The following is a 21590-nucleotide window of genomic DNA, read 5'->3' as shown; positions in this document are numbered from 1 at the left end:
CACCACTCACCAACCGATGCCTAGTTAGTTCCCGAGCAGTGATCCCCCCAGGCCAACTCCCCCCAGTTTATATATTGGACATGACACCACATGGTATGGAATATCCCTTTGGCCAGTTTGGGTCAGCTGTCCTGGCTGTGTCCCCTCCCAACTTCTTGTGCCCCTCCAGCCGTCTTGCTGGCTGGGCATGAGAAGCTGAAAAACCCTTGACTTAATCCAAACACTTCTAGCAACAACTGAAAACATCAGTGTGTTATCAACATTCTTCTCATACTGAAACCAAACCATAACACTATACCAGCTACTAGAAAGAAAATTCACTTTATCCCAGCTGAAACCAGGACAATAGGGAGTCCATGTTGAATTATTTGTTACAGTGGACAAGTACTCTTGGAATTTATTGCTCTCCAGGATTTAGGCCCTGGTTCCATGCCTCTTGTTCTTAAATGTCTGACTTTCTGTTTGACTGTATTAACGTTAATTTTCTTTGACTATGTCTAGATTAGTAAATGATGGATTGTTTTGTGTGCCTGTACTGCTTTCATTAGTATCAACTATCTGCTGATCTTGGTGTCTTCTGCAAATTTTACCAGCAATGATTCTATGTTTACTTACAGATCATTAATAAAAATGCTGAATGGTTTCAAGTACTAGTACTAATCTTTATGGGATCCAAAGAGAAATAACATCATTCTGTCATGATTCCTTAATTACACCTTCTTTTTGAAAACAGAAAACTGAGATCATCTAGTGGATTTCTAATGTATTTGACATGTACTTTATTGTCTTATATGCTTTTTTTTGTTTTAATCAGAAAGTCATGTGGCACTACGTAACTTCACAGGAGTCTAAATAGCACAAGGTGTAATGGTTGTCTGCTGCTGTCAACAAACATTTCTTCAGTTTTCTACAAGAACAAGCTTTAATTTTTTTGTGTAAGGATAAGAGTCCAAACTAAAGACAATGTACAAAAAAATATAGAATTGTGGTTTAGAGTATGTTTAAGGGGAAGCAGAATAATCAAAAAGTATTCAAAGTAAATAGCCTCTCAAATTTGTCTTACGTGTTTTCAATTTGTTGCTCTGCAGGGAATGATTTGCATTAGTTAAGAATGATTGTTGTGAAAAATTCCTTATTTTTAAACATCAAAGGAAAATTCATATTTATTTCTTTTCCTGCGAGATGTGATCCATAACTTTAGTTACGAAGGTGTCTAGTGTGTGCATTATCTGTTGTGTTGCATTTCTTCCAGCTGGTAATTGAAAGATCCTTGCAATAAGTTCATTAACTACTGATGAAAAAAAAACAGGTTTGAGACTTAGAAGTTTGCTTAGGAAGTTGCAGTCACAGTTTTATAACAGGATATGCAAATTTTCAATTTTTTACAGAAGCAGTTCTCTGAGCAGATTTCCAGGCCACAGCATAGGCATGTTAACTGTCAGTATCAGCATTAACTATCTAAACCCTAAGCTATTGTTGGAGACCAGTGTAAGGATTCATCAGAGATATTAATCAAACTTCAGCTTAGTCTCCGAACTTCTGCTGCTCATGGAGTGCCAAGCTGCAGTTGGTATCATGAATCAAAATGCAGGCAGCATTAACATTTTCTGTTGGAGTTAGACATGGCAGAGAGAAGTCCCAGTACTCTCTGCCCAGAGCTGTCACAGTCTGGAGAGAAGGAGGAGCAGATTCTCAGGAGGATCTTTGTGTGAGACAGAAGCGCCAGTGGGATTCCCACTTCATTGCAGTGGCTCATCACCCTCATGGTTCCCTTTAGTCAAGGCTGTGTCACAGGCTGGCCCCAAAGCTACACAATGGAAAAACAAAGGAGCAATAACAGCATAGCAGCGCAGTAACCAGCAAAGTCACAGTAAGGCCAGTTAGTAGAGGAGCTAACCATGGAAGGAAAAGGATTTTAAAACAACTTGCAACTGGAAGTACCACTCCTGCACCAGCTGCAGGAGCCCACAGTTCAGAGGCAGAAGAGAAAGCTGAAGTGTTTTGTACCAGAAATTGCAAAAGAAAAAGACCCAAAGATAAGAGATATTCAGAGCAATACATTGATTTGTTTTCTCAATGTGGATAAAGCTGGTGAACGCAGTTCTGCTGTTATATTTGAGGAAAGTCTAATTGCCCTAGCCAGAATCTGACCTGTGGCTGTATAAACCCCTCGCATACAAACAGCGTAGAGCCTCTGGCTCCCAGGTTCTGGCTCTCTGCTAACACAGAACATGCCTTGTAGGATTCTAAAAGTTCCTTAACTCCCCTACACTGGAAGCCTTAAGGAAAAAAAAGCAGCGTTTATATTCAAAATGCCCTGGCAGCATCCTTTCTTTCAGTCTGATTCCCTTATGCATAAGCAAAAAACATCAAAGTTCACTATCAAGCCAAAAACATTTCAGGTGTCCTTGTCAGGGTACCTGAGACACAAAGACTTAGCTGACTGTTGTGTTTCTAGAAGTCCCATGCCCATCCACTTTCTCCATAATTTGCAAGGCTTTGCCTTGTTTCACAGAGTGAAAAGCTGTCTCAAACTACCTTGCAGGTACCATAGGATGGGAATCTGAACATGGGCAGATCCAACCGGCAACAATGACTTACCGAGGTGATGTGAACAGGAGGGAAGGAGAGATGGGGCTAGGTGAGCGTAGCTTTTCCCTTGTAGGTTACGATGGTGATTCGCAGACCTGTTCTTCTCTGTGCTCAACAAAATTCTCATGGACAACCTGAGACTTGCACTTTCAAATGAGAGTGGTGGGAAACTTAGGAGGTAAAAGTTACAAAGATGAGATGGTATTGAGCAAGTATCTCTAAGAGGATAATCAGTCTTTTGAATAATAACTAAGGGTCCTCTCTGTCAACCTTGATGCAGCTCCAGTTGTCCAAGGCTGATCCAAATCATAGGAATTACTGGTATCCAGAAACCATAGATGCTTTGTACAGCAGTCTCTTGCATGGTATTTTGTTTGAAACCAACCAAAGAACTCTGAAAAGAACCCTATAATACTACAAAAACCATAAAACTATCTGTTAGAAATGCATATTAGGCCAGTCTTTGCCACTTTTTTTTTTTCCCTAGCCCCTAAATTGATGTTATTCTACGTGAATATCCAGGATAAACAAGTCACCTGAAAACCTACCCAATAAAAGCATTCTACCCACAGTTTCTGTTCCTTCTCTTCTCTGGGTTCAAATCTGAGTCCACAAACCTGAATATTATCTCAGTGCATGGAATGGTGTGCTCACATTGCCATTATGCCCTGCAGGCATATTCATTCCCTTTCCCAATCTGGCAGCCTGTGCTTGTGAGCAAGAGTCATTACAACTGAGCATGCTGTTCTATGGTATGCCCTAAGGCGGTGGAAATGACTGCGGCCCAACTCTCAGCTCAAGAGTACTGTGCACCAGGATATTAACTATAAAACTGGCAATATTGTTTTGGTGCAGAGTCTTCCTCCAGGCACCCACAAGACAGATGGGTTTATCAGTACACAGCCATTCACCTCTGCATTGCAATTGGGAAGAAACACAAACAAATTTCCAACTATCTTTGCTAAGCAATTTTACAGCTGTCTCTCTGAAATTAAAGCACCCTCCCTTGGTTGTGCTTTGCATTTTTATCGTGACTGGCAATTTTTTTTCCACGATGCTACACTCAGGCTTCCACAGAGTTTTTAATGCTCACAAAAATACATGACACTAAGTTAATGAAGATGAGTGCTTCAGACTGTAGCGAACCAAGCAAAGGAGGATTCTGCATAATCTGTATGATTGGACACTTCCTGTAGACCAGTGTAAAAATCCAAATTGTCTCTGGTAGGGAAAGATTTTTGTATAAAAGATCATAGGGATGAATTGATATACACCTCATGGAAAGCAGAGCCTATACGAAGGTTTCAGCCCGCAGCCCGTCAGTCCTGTTCCTCCTGAACTGAACTGTGCACTGGTCTTTGAAGTGGTATGAGCCAAGGATTGAAGCAGTGTGTTTCTCAGTAACTGAATATCTGTCTTTGGCTCAAATGAGTGGAAATCCATGAACATGTCTCTCAAGTTGGAGTGAGTTTTCCATCAGAGTCAAAAGCTGGTCAGAGTTAAATTTTAAGATGAAGCAGCCAGGGCATTTGCATCCCCTGGCTATTGTAGTACCTGTGCTCCAGTTTCCAAATAAAGTTGACACAAACTTCCGGTAAGTGAGAGGTAAGGCTGAACCATGCTTAACTAGTAGTACCACCTTGCTGTCAGGGAAAAGCAGTTGGTTGAGATGTCTATATGCTGTGAAATGAGAAGAGTTTGCAGTCAGCTCTGAAAGTAACTTGCAAGGTGGGACAATCTGTCATAGTAGCTCCTAATTCACAGAGAAGCTAAGCACTGAAAGCAGTCTCTTTGCCTCCAAACTGGAGAAGTCAATGTCTGACAATCAGCAAAAATCTTGTTGACAAGGCTATGATGCAGGAAGGAGGTAAAAAACTCAAAGAAGTATTTTTTTTTTTTTGTATGTTGAGGCAGGGCACAGTGCATCCTTAGCATTTCCTGCCTTGGAGGAGTGTAGGAAGACCGGAGGAAGCCCTCCCTCTAACTCTGAGTGAGGAAAGAAAGTCCCAACAGCTTGTATTTCAAACCCTCCATTTGTCTGCAGGTCTGGGAAGACAATGGAAGTGTTGATAAGAACACAGTAACATGAGAGGGAGAGGAAGACATATAGAGGAAGTAAGGAAGCAGGGAAGAAGAATAAAAGGACACATCCGACTTGAAGATGTCTCTATACTCAGTCTTCATAAAGAAACTTTTCCTACTTTATGTTATACCCTTTTTGCCCTTTCCTGTATCTTTTTCAAGTCTGCTTCATCCTTTCAGAGATGGGAGGACCAAAACTACGCACATTATTAAAAATGCAGGTTCACGCATTTTCTGAAGTGTGCTTTGATATGTTCTCTAGTCCTTTCCAAATAATTTGGTTGCTCTTTTGGCCCCCTACTGGGTACGGAGCTGACATCATCATAGAACTCTTACTTCATTCCTGAACAGTCCTTATCAGTGTGTGTAATTACATGCACCACTTTGCAATACCCTACATGGAATTTCATCTGCCATTTTATCACAGGTTGTTCATGATCGTAGTGCTCTTCTGCAGCTCTGCACAGTCAGCTTTCAATTTTAGTCCCTGTGATAACTGTAGTGGAATCAGCAGTCTCTGTTCCCCCATTATTCATCACCTTTTCCAGGTCATTTAGGACTTTGCTGAGCAGTACAGATCCTGGCATAAAGTCCCATAGGATTGCATTGGTGATTTCCTTCCAGTAGGAAAACTCTGCATTCCTACTTTTTCTTTTGTATCTTTTAATTGCTTATTCAGTCAAATGAGGGTTTTCTTAGCTCATGAGACTTCCTTTTTAAGAGCTTTTTTTTTCCCCCAATTAATTTTAAAAATGCACTTTAGTACACCTTGTCCACTTATTTGTCGATTCCTCAAAAAAAAATGCCAATAGGCTTGTGAAGTATGTCTTCCCTTTACAGAAGCTTAATGAAGTGTTTCCCAGTATATTTTTCCATGCATCTGCTCATTGCACTGGTCCCTACTGATTTGCTGAACAAGGACATCAGGTTCTCTGGTCTGTAGTTCCTCAGATCACCCCGGAATCCTTTGTAAAAATTTGCCATTTCACCACCTTCCCAGCCCCTGACACTGAGACAATTCCCAGTGAGAGGTTACACACCACGGCTCGCAGTTGTGTTATTTCATCCTTCAGTTGGTTTAGAGCTGTTAGGTGAATACCATCTGGTCCTAGTGAGCTCTTAGAGTCGTGCCATGGGAAATACAGTCTCTGAAGAGAGAACTCTGTGCTGAGTCCGGTGCATCGTGCTTAAGTGCAAATGTTGACTGCTCTACCCCTCTTGTTTTGTTTTCCACTCCTAGGTAATTTGAATTCTGTTTTAATCATTTCTGTTTGGCCTCACAGTCAGGCAGCCACAACACTTAATCAGAATAAACACTACTTAATGAAAAATAAACGTTACAGAAATGCTGCCTTTTTGATTAATGTATTTCTCATGCTTTATTTCCTGCATAGTTTTACCCTATTCTTAAGTTGATGAAGGAATCTTCCAGTGTTCAGCTAGAGATCACAACATAAGACATGCACCTTTACACCGGATTATGCCTCAAAATAGATTACCAATCGTGTTAAATAGCCACAACTGTGCTGGCACAATGCCATGCCAGAAATAATAGGTGTCTCTTCAAGGGATTAGAACATTTAAATAGGAATACAGATAGTAAGGGATGGGAATCATGTGTAATCAGCAGTATGAAGGCAATTACAAGGAAACAAAACAAGGGGACATGTCAGAAAGTGTGCGAGAACAGAAATTCAACTAGCAAGGTTCCCACTAAAGCTGTGTAATTTAATTTAAAGCTTTGAAGCATTTTCTATCATACTTGGAAGGCTCCAGTAATTTATGTCTTCTTATATTGCAGTTTAAAGTCTTACAAGAGAATTTACAGACCTTTTGTGTTTGCGGTGGACTAATTCATTAGCCTGTTGCATTGGAAACAGGCAGCATACAACAATATATATTCAGGCCCTTATATCTGCGAGGATGGATTAAAGCATTTACAGTTTCTAAATTAGAAACCATTTTTGGATGTTACAGATCTAGATATCCATTACCGCTAAATGTAAGTAACTTTCCTAGCAGACCACTAAGGAAGACTGCAGAACCTCTTGGTGTTTAGACACATTTGCTTATGCAGGAATGGTAAATGTCAATAAAATCTACATTTTGGTAATAGCTACAGATTCATTTTAGCCATGATCACATGTAGAACAAGTTCCAACCCCTCCAAAAAGAAGATTCTACAGGCTTGTTTAGAAGGTGGATCAGGTGCCTTTGTAGGATTCATGACTCACAATTTATAAGGCTATATGGAATATCGTAACCTACGCATTTTAACTATCTGAAAATTTTGTTTGAAAAGAAGAGAGGTACCAGTGAAATGATTGATTGAAGTTGCCTACTTCTCTTGTAAATCAGCACTTCAGAATTAGAACCAAAATTGTGGTCGTGCTTTAAATGTATCTATATTATCTTCTTAGAATGAATCCTTTTCCATTCCAGAGTCCTGGTACCCCAAACATCCCTACAGCAGCTATTTTTTCACACTGTGGCTGTGCTCTGAAACAAATTAAAAATGCCCTAGCTACAGAAAAGTACAGGATACTGTATGTTAGGGTCTTTCTCGTACACAAAATATGGCAGTTCTTTGCAAGCCTCCCAGTCATTCGCAGGCATCGCAGGAGATCTTGTGGCTGCCTATCCTCAGCTGCCATCTCCAAATACCTGCAATTCTGGAATTACATGTCAGAAGGCTGCTTCTTAAGCTCTCTCATTTGTGTGATTCATGGTGAAGATTTGGCATGTGTGTAACAGGGTTGCAACGTGGGACGTAGAGGAGGAGGAGGAACCCTGCTCAATAGTCACTTGCATATGCACTTTACTGCTGAGATTTCCCAGCAGTAATACAGAACTGCTAGGAATGATCTGTCCAGCTTTTTACAAACAAGTGGTTCAAATTCAAAAGGCTCCGGGCTGTGTGTATACGTGCATTGGACAGGTTACAACCCTACGCAGGTCAGTATAGCTGTACGCTGTGTATCAAGCTGCAGAAGGTATCTGGGACGCTGTGATAGAGCCTCTCATGATCTGGGACCCTCTGCAGATGGAGTGAGGGATGTCCATGAGGACATGGAGTCTGACGGTCCAGCTTTTTGTCTCGTCAGCCACAGAAGCAGCAAAGGACACAACGTGAAGTGTTCTCATCACAGATTGTAATACAATTTCTCAGATCAACTCTCACAGTGAAAAACACCCACTGAGGACTGGCTAGCCGGGAACACATGTTCAGCCTGGCACAGGAGCCAATATCTGGTGGGTGTCTTGATGTAGAGACCCATTTTAGTGGACTTTGTGGAGCAGAGCAGAGTGAGAGGACATGCCTTGCTCCTTAACAAGCTCACCTCTCTTTGCTTTGTCTCTTCTAAATGGAAAGGAAATTGCAGTCTGTTCACAGGAAAGAGCCTAATGCCTTGTTTCTTTGCAAAATAGCAGCCATTGTATGTCACTCCTTTAGAGCAGCAAATAATACACTGTCTTGGATTAATAGCAGCTAATTGGCACACACAATCACAGGAGTGGATGTGCTCTTGAGTAATGATGTGTCTTGCGAGTCTTACATATCCAGGTATGGTATGTCCATAGGTGTGCCGTAGGCTTCCCTAGTCAGTTCAGCAGTGCCTTGGTAGCTGAAAAATAGCATTATGATAATGATGATACCCACCTTCTTCACAAACTGTCAGGATTGCATTCCGTGTCCTTCCAGTGCGCTACCTTGCTCAAGTGGTTGGTACGTGCTCTGAATACTGGGATCATTGCAAGACAGTGCACTATTATACTTGAGAGGAAAAGGGCACTCTATTACCAACTGTTTTCAGGGTTAACTGGGACTCTGGACTCCTACTGGAATTCTATCCACTGCCTGCCAGATGTGAACCTTCCCAGAATAATGGCTATAGGTAAATCTTTCCAGCAATATGCACCCAGATAATTCTCAGGCCCATGAGCACAGCCCGTAGTGTTCCAGCTTCTCTGGTAGCATGTTGTGCTGGTTAATTTCTGAACCCGCCTCAGAAGCAGCAAGGCATAAAGCTGTTGCTCAAAAAAGACAGCTATTATTCTGCTATGCATTTTAAACACTCAACCCACTTTCCAGGAGTGGGTATTAAGCAAAAGACAGAACAGGGAAGTGCTTGTGATGCAATGTCACTTGCACAGCAGAGGTGGACAAGCTTCTCCCTGCCCATATCTGCTAGACCAGTTTTCTGTTGCAGTCCAACTTACAGATTCTGCAAAGTTGCACAAATCATTAAGGTGGACGCAAACATCAGAGTTGTCAGTGGTTGGTCTGAGTGTAGCAGCACCTTTTGGAAAGGTGCTACCTTCCATTAAGGTCTTCAGACCTGCAAGACCCCAAGTCTCTATTAATGCCCATTGTTTATATTCTTGGGTTGGGGTTGGGGTTTTTTTTTTTCATTTTGGTGGGGTCTTTTTGGTTTTCAGTTGTAAATGACTAAATACATCTGTACTAGTACTCACCTTAGCTACAGAAAAACTGACAGTGAGTTTGTTCATTCAACTGATGTCTCACGGATCAGTAGCAGTCAGGACTGGCAATGTTCTGTAGGGCAATGACTGTCTACTGGGATTGGAGATGGTTCCCCCGAAGATGCTGTACTTGCACATCAGGTCAGATAGTACCTGTTGATGCAGAGCCTGAAATGCAGTCCTTCTCATGTGTTGGCTTTCCCATGTGTAGTGGGCCACTCAATTTTACCAGTGTTGCTTTCCCTCTGTGAAGACCTCCCCTGAGCGAGGGGAGATGAAGCTAGGCTACTGACCGCATCCCGTAGTTGGGGAATGAGGCAAAAATCAGTGTTCAAGGACATCATCACTGTTCATCAGTATCTAAGAGGAAAGGAAGGCTTTGACGATCCTCCTTTTGTGAGGTTAAATGTAGCTTCTTGTAATACATACTTTTCATTTCCTTTGGTCATCTTGGTAGCCGTTCTTCAAACCAGCTTCACTTTGAATTCTGATGGTCAAACCAATGGGGTGCAGTTCACGTGACTGGCTGTATTGACACCATTGATGTCTGTCTGCGCTAGCTGTGTTAACTCACTGTGCTATCAAGCATCACTTCTTTCCCTGATCTTAACATAAACATCTAAAATAGGTAAATCACAACAGGAGGTTAGAGCAACTAGTTCAGAGGCAGGCATCTGCGCTAGCCGCGTCTGGAGTTAGGAGAGAGGGATCCAGCCCTGCTTGACCAGAAACTGGGTTCCAGATGAGCTGTGCTCCTGCCTTTGCACTACACCTATACTTCTGCCAGTGACAGTGCTTACCTACCTTTGCTTTGGAAATACTTCAAAAAAGCATTCCAAGATGATTTCCCTGTAGTTTCTAACAGGTACAAACTGCAGCAATTTCTAACAAAATTTTCTTTCATGGCAGAAGTTCTCCTTTCTCCACAGCAGAAATTAACTTGGTTTTCTGCTATTCTTTTGCTGTTACATTTTTGTCGGTTTCTATTATTTTGTCCTTCAATGGCATCAGAGCACTGTGGGTAGGCAGGCTGCAAATACAGGAGTAACCGCTTGGCAGTGGAGCTGTGGGAAGTGAACGAGTCAATTCTCAGCAGGAATTAAATGAGTAGTTTAAGCTACTTCAATGGTAACTCCATAAGCCTCAGCAACGCAACCTCTTGCTGCTGTCTATCTGTAACCTTAGATGACTTTGAGGACTGAACTATCTGCAATTGTCTGTCTATGCCTCGACTCATCCACACACTATTGCAGTCTTCTTTTATTGACAGTATTTCCTACTTCTGTCATCAACATATTCCAATACATCTCCCTAATTCTGTGCTCCGCAGAGATATTACTGTGTAATGCAACAATATGACTAACATTGTTCCTGTTCCTTGCCTGCCTCGTCATCTTAAAATTCATTAACCACCTTCACATCCCTCCTTAACATTGCGCTTTGCTGCAACGCCTACAAAAATTTGGAAACAGTCTGACTGTGAGTGAGCTGAGAACATTGCCTCGCATGCCAAGCGATATATTCTCTTTGTTTCCCTGGGCTCCTCCATCTGGTGGCATCCATCTGCCTCCCCACAGATTGTAGGCTCTTTGGGGCAGGACCATCTCTTTCTTCTATGAGCTGACAGTGCCCAATCCTGTTACCCCTACAGAGCTGGTGTTTTAGTTACCTTTGGTTTAGACAAAATTCCTTTTAGCTTAGCTTTAATTTTTAAGTAATGCACAGAATGATTTGCGAGGACGTCCTCTCAGATCTAATAACTGTTGAAGTCAAAAAGCCCAAGATTAGTCATGCGGTTGTGTGTAGAGGAAGATGTGCTGGTTTGTTTTCTTTCTATGGCTTGTTTTATTTATTTCCCTACAGTGACAGCACTTTGTTTACTTCTATCCTGTGCAAAGAGCCGCAGTGGAAGCCGTGGGTAGGTTCAGAATCCTGCCCATATTCCTCCACCCTGGCCACTTTAAGGATGATGAATTTTGGAAAGTACTTCCTTAGTTAAATATCTGAATTATTGTCAAAATCACGACTTCAAAATAATACATTTTGCTATTGTGATCCAGGTATAAAATGAAAATTGTGTATGCATTACGGGAAGTCCTCTTTTAAAACACTGCCCCTGCGTCAGTGTGGAAGGCCTAGAGTAAATCAAGCTTAATGACCCTCGTAGCCAGTGGAGAGCCTTGCTTTAAACCAGTTTATTGTTCAGAAATGCGACCGCACATAGGCAACGTCCTGCAGCGTTCTGCCCGCAATCTTTATCCATCAGGTAGGAGCAACAGCTATTGGGACACAACGGCTCCAACCCCTTGAGCGTGTAGTGGCTCACACGTGACTGATGCCCGTAGGCACGCGCACGTGCCGCTGCGTTGCCCGAGGTGCCTTCGCCTTCGCGCTGCCGAGAGCCTCCTGCCTGCAGGCGGGCAGCCTGCCTTCCCCTCGCAGTGGGGGGGTGCCCGTCACCCCAGCCGCCCGTGGGGCAGGATTTTCTTCTCCTTGGTCTCATGTTCTTGCTCTCGCGCTGTCGCTCTCGCGTCCTTTTCCCAGCAAAGCCAGTAATGTGACTGGGGCGGGTTCTCATAGGAAGCGACTGCAGCGGCAGGAGAATCACCTGCCTTTTCCCCGCTTCTCCCACCATTGCTTGGGGCCAATAACACATGTGCATGGAGTGTAGCAGTCCGTCAGCACACACCAGCCCCAGCCAGCACGCACCAGTTGGCGATAACAGCATCTCAAGCAGGAACCACCGACAGCAGTTTGAGCAGGTCCCAATGAGACTTGTGTACTTTCTGCAAGGGACTTTCTGGGGTGACCGCACTGCGCTGGAGGGGAGCCCTTCCTGGGGAGGCTGCTCGCCTGGGCACCCCCGTCACCTCTCTTCCCGCTGGCCACTGAGTTTCCCTTATTTCCCCTTTTTTATTTTGTCTCTCACCTCCCCTCACCTCTCCATTCCTCTGTTGTTTCTATTTTTCAGCAAAAGCAACTCCATGCATGCCGTCAGCTGCAGACCCCGCTAATGGATGTTTGTGCGTGTGAACCTCTCTGAGCATCCTTTGTGTAACAGCCCTGTGTTGGCTGCAACTCCCTGGTCTGGGTTTCCACGCAGGTGTAAGAGAAGCTGCTCTCCCCAGCTGCTGTTGCCTGTGGTTTAAGTCATGCACCCTACCAGCTTGCCTCGCTCCTCCCTCTCTCTGCTTCAGGATGGCTAAAAATTTTTTAGAAATAGGGTTTTTTAAGAAATAAGAGCAGAGAGGGAAAAAAGTATGGGTAAATGTAGACAACGGACTGCTGTATGGGTGAGAGTCAGGGCCCGCTAGCATCCAGAGTCTCGAGTGCCATAGACCATTGCTATTCCAGCTCCCACAAGGGTCTGCGATGGCAAAAACTGACCAGCAGAAGCAAGCAGTACGGGTCCCTCTTCTGAAGAGAAATTTCTGATGCTAAAGCTGAAGTATTGGTGTAGGGGGAAATGTTGACATAGCTGCACTTCCATCAGGATAAAAGCAAAAATACTGGAAAGTAGCTGGGAAAATGACCTGGAGAATGGGAATCACTGTACGGAGAACAGGCAGCAAGGAAAACTGGAAAGTTGAGCCTGATTTTAGGAGATAAGATATTTAAGGATCTGAAAGTGAATTCAGGATGATGGGAGAAGCAGCTGTCTGTGAAAGAGAAGCTAACAAAGTCTGGGGCTCACAGAGAAAGCAACAAGTCCAGGAATGATTACAGTGTAGTTTCAGCCTAAATATTTGAGGCATCTGTCTCGGAGTGGTCAACAGCACGGGCTTGCGGTGTGCTGCAAAACCTACCGAAAGAGCCGGGGCCTGAGCCCCATGCTGCCCTGCTTGCCCAGCCGCTTGCCACTGAGCTGTGGTGGGTAATGCTGACACGGGTGTCCCTGCACTGTGCTCCGGAGAGGCAGGGACGCGCTCACGGGCAGCACGAAGAGATTTTTGGGGAGTGCCAGTCAAGAAGGGGCTTCTAACGGTGTGGAAAGAAGTTGTTCTGTTGGTTGATTCCTGCTGCATTTGGGGAAGCATGTCCTTGCTGGTCCCAAAGGCACAGGATTACAGCAAAGAAACTTTAAATTTCATTATTGATTTCTCCTCTTAATGGAAGTAGAGCACGAGGTGGTGAATATTGACAGCTGGGTTCAAAGTGTCCCTCGCCTTTAATTTTGGGATGAGGAGGATGTCAGCATATCATTTGCATTCTTATCTGCTTGATGCCTGTTAGAAAACAGTGCCTCCCTCCAGCAGTGAAGGCATTAGTAGATGAATGAGGCGAGCAGTCTGCACTGCGCGTGGGATCCCCGTGTATTTGCCAGGAGAGCCCTTTGCTCTTTGTGCTTTTCCTCCGCCGTTACCCGGTCCCCTGCCCCGGAGGGGCACGTTCATCTCTGCGTCGTGGCAGTCGGGACTCAATTCTCAGAGGCTTGAACTTCAAAAGGAACAGAGGCAGCCCCTAGTTTGTTCAAAGTTCTCCTGAAACAGCCTGGCAGGGTTATTCTTTCAGAGTCCTCAGGAAAGTACTACAGATTTTGGTAACACCTGCAATTACAGAAAACGTTCTACAATTCAGTTGTGTTGGGCATGGCCAAGAAATCATTTTTAAAGACAGCTGTGGCATTCAAGGCATACTCTTTCCCTTTCCTTTTATTTTCCGCACAAAGAAACTTGGTTGGAAAGCTCTCCCTTTCTGAATACCGTGCCACAGGAATATCACTGCTGTTCTCCAAATGGAAAGAATTACACGCAAAATGACAGAAATTGTTAGTAAAGCATTTTTCGCAGCTCCTGAAACTCTGATACTGCAGTAAGTAGGTTTTTCTTTGAATGCAGGCAAGGCTGGAAATTTAAAGGAAAATCTCCACGTTCTGTGTATTTCCAGAAGAACACAGTCTCTGCAGCATTAGCCTTGTCCTGCTCTGGGCAGCGAGCCCAGGCACTCTCCTGTTTGTGCAGGAAAGTTAGCATGGGGCATACGGTGAGAAACAAGAACAAGAAAAAAGCCTTTGCCTTTTTACAGTATAGATTTTCATCCCAAATGCGCTTGGGCAGGTACGGTGACTTGTATTTACTGATACGCTTTCCATTAACTTCAGTCAGCTCCCAAATTTATGTCAATTGTTGCCCATTAATAGAGTATTTCCTATAGCTAAGGTACACAGCACTTAAGGTACAGCATGGGGTCACTGTGCAAGTTGCATATTTAAAGAAAACCAGCAACAGATTGGCAGGTTCCCAGTCTCTTGCTTTTAATATTTAGATTGACTCTATAGGACTAGTTCAACTCAAGCTACCTTTTTGTGAATGAGACATAGCTCCACTGGTGCCAGCAGGGTTCACGTGGTATAAACGTGGTGCAGCGAGAGGAAAATGAGATCTGCCTGCTGCATGCTGTGTAAGCCAGAGCCTCAGAAGAAAACAGCATCATTCCTTTATATAACGTTAATTAAGCATCTGCTGAAAAGTAAATGAGTTATGAGAATTCTTGATAAGTGATTTCGTTGTGGAATAGCTAATGTAGAATATTTCTCCAAGTAGAAACATTTCATGTTTCTGCTCTTTTACAGCAGGAATATTTCTCAGAGAGCTTTAGGCTGCTGTAGCAGAGACAAAAGGGGTGTAAATCAGGGCTGTTCTATGGCACACTTGTGATGAAAACCAGTGTGGGCTCACTGGTGCTATACTGACTTACGCCACCTGAAGATTTTTACCCTGCATGTTTAGAAGTGACTGCAACTGGAGCCAAATTCTGCCTTGCTGTCCTTATTCAAGGTTGCACGTATTGATAATGGGAAAAAGGAGCTTTCTCAGCGCAGGCTATCCATGGACACTCCTAAAAGAAATAGAAATTAATTTTGTAGGTTAGATTTTACCACCATCTCTCACATTGTGAACTATATGACCCCAGGAGCAGAACTGAATCCAAGCTCACTACACTGAAAAGAAATCACTGTTAACAGAAAATAGTAATAACAATAATAATAAGTATTAGATTAAGTATTTTTTAGAGGTAAAGCTTTAGCAGTAGAAAAAGGGGCAAGAACATGCATAATGCTGAGTGAAAGAGAACACTAGCAGAAGAGAAAGAACTTATTTTTAAATGTGCCTCCAAATAACCCTGTTATTTTAGCACCTCCTCTCAACTCGGGTCATGGCTGCATTAAGCTTCCTACCCAGTCAGGTTGCCCTAGGGGCATAAATATATGCTCTAAGTTACATAAAAGCCATCCAATCCTATTTGCATTGTCACTCTACGATACAAAATGCCATAATGACCTCCTTTTTTTATGTCCAGTGCTATCTATAAAGCAGGCTTAGGCCCTTTTGTTCTTAAGGAGGTCAGCTGTCGCTTTGCTCTCTTAATGATCTTCAGGCATTCCCAGAGAGTTTCCCAATATTGCAAGACATACCTGGCCCCTGGCGGGACAGTTGGGGCTCTGCCAACACCTAAGCGGTGCAGAGAGATCCCATGTGACAGGTTATACAACTCAGCTGGGCTTTATATACCCCTAGGACCTTAAGCATGTAAAGGGCTCCAGGGCAGAGAGCATCAGGTGAGGAAAAAATGTTTGCATGTGTTGCTTCTTGGAGCGCTGTGGCATTGTAGCAAACCATATTAGACTTAATCTTATCTTTCATTAAGAGGTCAACTTGTAAAAAATCCCTGGGATTTAATAATGTTTTGTGCGTTCTAAAATTGTAGGGGCTGAAATTCTGCGAAGACTCAGAAATGATGCTTATTCCTCTCCGGAGAATGACACCTGGGTATATAAGGTTGTTGCAGGTATGAAAATTCTGCCTTTTTTTCTGCTTTTAATTAGATCTTTGAAATACCAGTATTTCTCTTGCTCAGAGTGATCTTATTTCAAATTATTGCGTGACCAACCCAGGGGAACACTGGTTTCTGGTGGGTTAACTTGCATAACAACTCAAAGATGTCTTAATTAAGCCTCTGCTGAAAAGTAAATGAATTCTGAGAATTCTTGATAATTGGTATCATGCTGCAATACTGAATGCAGAATACTTGGAAGGAGTTTATGTTTCTGTAGTGCTTAAACAGAAACTACCTCTCCATCATTTTCTCTTGCAATGTGTTTGGGGCAATAGGAAAATGTTAATGGGAAGAAGGATGCTGGGTTCCTAAGCAACTCAAATGAGCTGTCAGTGAAACACTTCAACCAGCTTCTATGGTTATGATAAGGAAACCTCAATCAGTATTGACCTCTGGAACACTGGGGGAACAGAATATCAATCATTATATGAAGAAAAAAATAAAAGCATGCATTGAAAATGTTTTAAATCAGCTAAATAATTGAGAATAAAACAGCCCAAAAATATATATACCAAAGTAAAGCATCTTCCATATTGTACTCCATAGTTTGATATTTAGAGAGTATATATCCTTTTGCTGGAAAATCTCACAGCTCTTAGCAATGTGATCTGCATCCACAATCATAGACTGTAGTAGCTGAGAGGTGATAGTTGAGTAGTTGAGAGGCTGAGCTAAGGATACTGTGTTTCAGTGCTAGCAGTGACTTTCTTTCACGCCTCCCTGCATATCTTTTGATATCACCTTACACAGTAATTTTATTTGGAATTTCTTTTGTCTTTACTTATTCTGCTGCTGAAGCAGCCACACTGTCAGCCACATTTATCAAGGTCAGAGCACTCAGCTCTGATTATTTAAGCTCACATAAAAAACCTAGAATCTGGACGTGAAAATCAGGCTCCTTGGAATCTGTCGCTTCTGTCACTGGTTCCATGCTTTCTGTCCATGGACTGCAAGGGAAAGCATAAAAAGAATCATTATTGGAGGCCTAGTCATCATTTCATATAAGAAATGCTGCAACTAGAAAAACACGTGTTATGTTTTAACTCACAGCACCAATATGTATAGGGATTTGTGTTTTGCTCTCTAGGGACTCTATGCCACTGTTTTTCTGCTTCTTGGACAGTGTATCATATGTACTAGGCAAGCAAGAGTAACTTAATTTCTTTTCTGATTGCTATTCAGATAATCAGTAAATAATTAATTTTTTATCTTTACTTTGATTGGCATTTCCTGCGTTTTTGTTGGACTTGGCAAAGAGACTGTGTTAAAACTTGTCTGCTTGGTCTAGTCCTACCTGCGGAGCTAATAAAAGATGTTACTGATCCCTTTTAGCCTTGCTTTCCTGACCTAATAACTAACATTCAAGGGAGCATCACTGTGCTAGTAGCTAATCTGTGGGAAGGAAGAGATCTTTGTACTTCACAGAAAAAGAAAGTCCCTTCTCCTTTATGCCTAAGCCTCCACACTTGATTCAGCTCTCCCTCTCAGCCAAGTAGCCAGAGGGAACCCCATTAAAGTCACTGAAATCAATGAGTTACAGAGAAAAATCATATCAGGAACGTGTCCCTTCCTTTACAAAGTGATAAAAAGGGGGGCCTTCCAAAATGTGCAATAGTTTCTGCTGAATACTCTGCAGCAGGAAGCGCAGTCATACTGTATTAAATGCCATGCAGAAGAAAAATGTGCTTTGTAGATTCCAAAGACCCGCTTTTGTGTTGCACTCACCTGAATCAGCGTGTAACTTGCCCTGTTTCTCCCATAGACTCAAGCTGCAGGAAAAATCGTTGTCAACTCATCAGACACGCTGCTGCAACGGGCGGCATTGCTGCTGGGAATGTTTGGGATCAGTATATCCAGCTACAGCACACACCAGCTAACTCAAAAGAAGAGATTTCCCTTGACCCTTTAAGCTGCCTTGGGATGTGACCCAAGAAGTAAAGGCTTATGTCAGTAGTGCTGATGAGTGGCTTTTCTGCCTCAGTTACTGGTGTGGAGGTAATGAGACACTTTGCAGCCATGACTTCTACATGCAAAGGTAAAAAGATGGAAGAATTACAGACTTCTTCAAGAAAGAAAAAAAGAAAAATGACTAGCAGAGGCATCAGATTTCCCAATAAGACGAACTGTCTGTAAATACAACGGACTTTTTTTGTAATCCAATGTATACATAGGGAGATCTAAAGGTATAAAATACAGTTAAAATCAGAGTAGGTGTAAACAAATCGATGGGGGTGCCGTGCTTCATTAGTGTCACCTTGTTGCAGCTTTTGCATATTGACTCCTATGCGAAGACTGGTTTTGAAAAGGAAAAGTTAGAAGCAATATATTCGTCATGACAAGAGTCAGACCAAATAAAAATAATCTCTCATAGACTCTTTGTACTGTTAGATCTAGCTAGATATGTACATTTGTGTGTATTACAGAATTGGTGTACTCTAACCCCTCCTATTGAATCTTAAGCATTGTTTGATGCCTTTTGTGTAGAAATGTTTGTGTATTGTAACGCAAGCTGGTAGCCTTCTGTAACAGCAGAGATGGCCACAGGCTACACCATCCGTATGGTGTTGGGAAGGAACCATGGCACCAGACCAGATAACTTCGTAATGTCGTACAGAAACTCTCTGCTCTAGAAAGCATCAGTAAAAGTATTGGGTTGGGTTTCATTGCAGAGTTCATTATCTGATCTTATTGCTCTGCAAAGCCCACTCATCCCATAATATACATTCTGATTAAAATAAAAATAGAGATTGACTTTTTTTGCCCTCCTTTTCCCTTGTTTTCTTGTTCTTCTCACTCGATGCAATAGCTTATTCAGGAATGTTCTCTTACTATTGGTTTGCATTTTTCCAACTGTTTCTGATGTTTTATGTAAACATGGCTTTGTAGGCTCTTCTGTGCATATGTTAGCGTTCAAAATCCTTTGTTCTCGGTTACTAAATACAAATATTATTTTTGGGTTTTTTTCCGTGTTTTAAATTATTTCTTCTGTCAACAGTGTTTATATTCAACCACTAAGGGGCATCCTACACAGCTGAATATTTTTAATTCTTCAGATTGCTCACTGCAACATAACAAACCAAAAATTGAACCAGGTTGAAATTTTTACCTTTTTTTATTTTTAAATTGTTCTTGCCCCTGTTTCCCTTTCTCATCCCCTCTAAGGAATGTCTCTCCTCCCCCCAGAAAAACAGTGTTTACGAGGTCATTTTTTACAATGTACCAGGTCACAAATTACCTCCATCTTGTCTAGCCTTCTGTTTATATTTAAAATAAGAAATCATATAATGGAATGTTCCATCTTCAGCCTTCACCTACAAGAAATGAGACAAAATACTTGATCCCTTTGATAAAAGTAAGAATGATATCTCTGGAAAGCATTTAATCACATTGATTGAAGATATGCAGTGTGACCCCCACCACCGCCTTCAGTATGCCATTTTTATGGCTTTTTAATCAATGCATATGATTTGGGGCAGCTTTTCGTTAACTGATTTCCTGCCCCCATGCAACATGAATGTAAGATCATTAGCTGTTTCCAGTGCCATTACTATGCTAATATGAACTCTACTGTTAGGTAGAAGCTAAGTGTAATACAAACATAATTTTAAGAAGATATACTAGAGTAGATTAAATTATAACTTGACCATTGAGATGTTCCCCTTTTACTGTATCATGGAAATGATGCTCATGAGGAATATGTACTTTTTTCCCTAAGAATTCCTTTGAATAGTTTTAGAAGGTTTTATCTGGTACCACTGAAAATGACAGGAAGACAACACAGGCAATAAGCAAACTGAGTGTGGAGAGACTCAGTAAAGGTACGGGCCTTAGGAGCCTCAGGAACATACGGTGAAGCACCAGGAAGGTGTATTAGCAATTAATTACAAATTGGATACCTTTAAACTTGCTGTTGAGGATTTGGGCCTGGGCTGAAAATCACCAATAGGTGAAAAGTCGGGACTGCATCCAGCAGAAGATGTGGGCATCTGCAGCTGACCTGTCTGCTCCCGTGACAAGCTAAATCCAAACTTCCAGTTTTCTGAAGTACAGCTGCCACCTCACGCCGGGCACGACAGACGGCGGCGTGCCCGTCCCTTTCACTGGAAGCTCCGCTTTCAGGTGTCCCCTCGGCCGGGTGAGGCTGGGACGTGCTGAGCGCCAAGACATCGAACCCTTGCGGGGGTGTGCAGCAACATGCCCATCTTCTCATCCCCCCGTGCCTGGAAGCCCAGAGGTGGCCTGGGGGCTGCCCAGAAGGTGGCTGGAAGCTGATATCCCCAGCCGCTTTCGTCCTGCCGCCGGCTAGAGCACGCGCTCTTTGGCGGAGGAAGGAAAGGCACCCGCACAGCCACTCTCACCAAGGAGCCCGTCCGAGGTGCCCTGCTTCCCTCGGCACGTTCCCCTGAGGGACCGGCACGGTCCCAGGGGGCCCTGACTCCTGAAGGAGGCCGGCCGCGTGAACCCGTCCCAGCTCTGCATCCACTACAGCGAGGGCCCCAAACCCACAACTGGGCCGAGCTAAAGACTTTTTTCCTCCTGGTTGCCTATTAGCTGAGTTTGCCCCCCTCCCCGCGCTCCGTGTGCCACGTGCTTGGACCCTACCTGAGTTTGCCATGTTTAGAGATATCTAACTCCAGCCTCAGTACATGGCTGGGCTCCCAAAATCTGGGCAGGATACCGCTCCGTGCCGCAGTTCCCAAACCTGCTTGTGAATTTAGCCTTCAAAGCTCTGAGCATGCCAAACTTCAAGCATATGTTTATGTCCTATTGAAGTCAAACGGGGGGGGGGGTTAAGGAACATCCTTATATCCTTTGCCAGACTGAGGTATTTAATCTCTTCCTTGATCTCCCCCAAAAAGCATTTACATTTTAAACATATTTGTACTTTTGTTTATATGGCTTTTACTTCAAAAATGTTGGCAATTCATCAACAATTGAATGCTGATGAAAGTCAGGAGCCTGGTGAGCTTGGGGAGGTTAATGCTGCGTTACTTAGTTTTGCAAAGCTTTTAAGAAACACCAGCAATGGATTTCATTTGGCACATAAATTGTTATGTTTGAGGAATTACGCTCCAGGAATTACTTTTTACCTTCCCTAGCTTGTAAAAACATTTAAATAGCAGTACTGTTTAAGCTAGTAAATATTCGACCTTCTTTACAAACACAGTTTAAAAGCCATTTCATAAAATTTATCAGATTGGTTTTACCTCTAATATCAGGCAAATATTGGTTAATATCTCCTGACGCCAAACAATTTTAACTAAACTGATCTGCTCCTAACAGCAGTAACTTCTCTAGTTTGAATTATGTCTTGATACATCAAGTTAATTATTTTATTCTTTGAGAAGGAATCCCAAGACATGTTGTAGCTGTTTGGTTTGTATGCCTGAGTCCACCTCCTAAAGGCAAATGAAATAAAAGTATTAAATAATCAGAAAATCAAACACGGTTGGTATTCTCTTCAAATAGATATAGTGTAGACTGGAGAGTTGTTTGAGATAAATGGTATTGCTAGTGAATATCAGCAAGCATTCAAGCTTGATCTCTTGTGTTAAATAAAGTTGATTAAATTCACTTGAATGTTTTATGAAAAA

At 42.7% G+C, this 21590-nt stretch overlaps 1 protein-coding gene across 6 annotated transcripts in view; it reads left to right on the top strand.

The window, feature by feature from the left end:
• ERICH1 (glutamate rich 1) overlaps positions 1–18955 on the top strand; it is a 100562-nt gene extending 81607 nt beyond the window's left edge. For 2 of the 6 annotated variants that reach the window (XM_030037043.2, XM_030037038.2), the window contains exons 7-10: positions 815–935; positions 13998–15718; positions 15868–15948; positions 17759–18955. The gene's annotated coding sequence lies outside the window, so the exon portion shown is untranslated. The other 4 variants (XM_030037039.2, XM_030037040.2, XM_030037042.2 and 1 more) reach the window with 4 other exon arrangements.
• The last annotated feature ends 2635 nt before the right edge of the window (positions 18956–21590 follow it).

The sequence above is a fragment of the Aquila chrysaetos genome, chromosome 15 (genome assembly GCF_900496995.4).
Source record: "Aquila chrysaetos chrysaetos chromosome 15, bAquChr1.4, whole genome shotgun sequence".
Taxonomy (NCBI): domain Eukaryota; kingdom Metazoa; phylum Chordata; class Aves; order Accipitriformes; family Accipitridae; genus Aquila; species Aquila chrysaetos.
The sequence above is the reverse complement of the archived record's forward strand: the minus strand, read 5'-3'. Positions and strand labels throughout refer to the sequence as shown.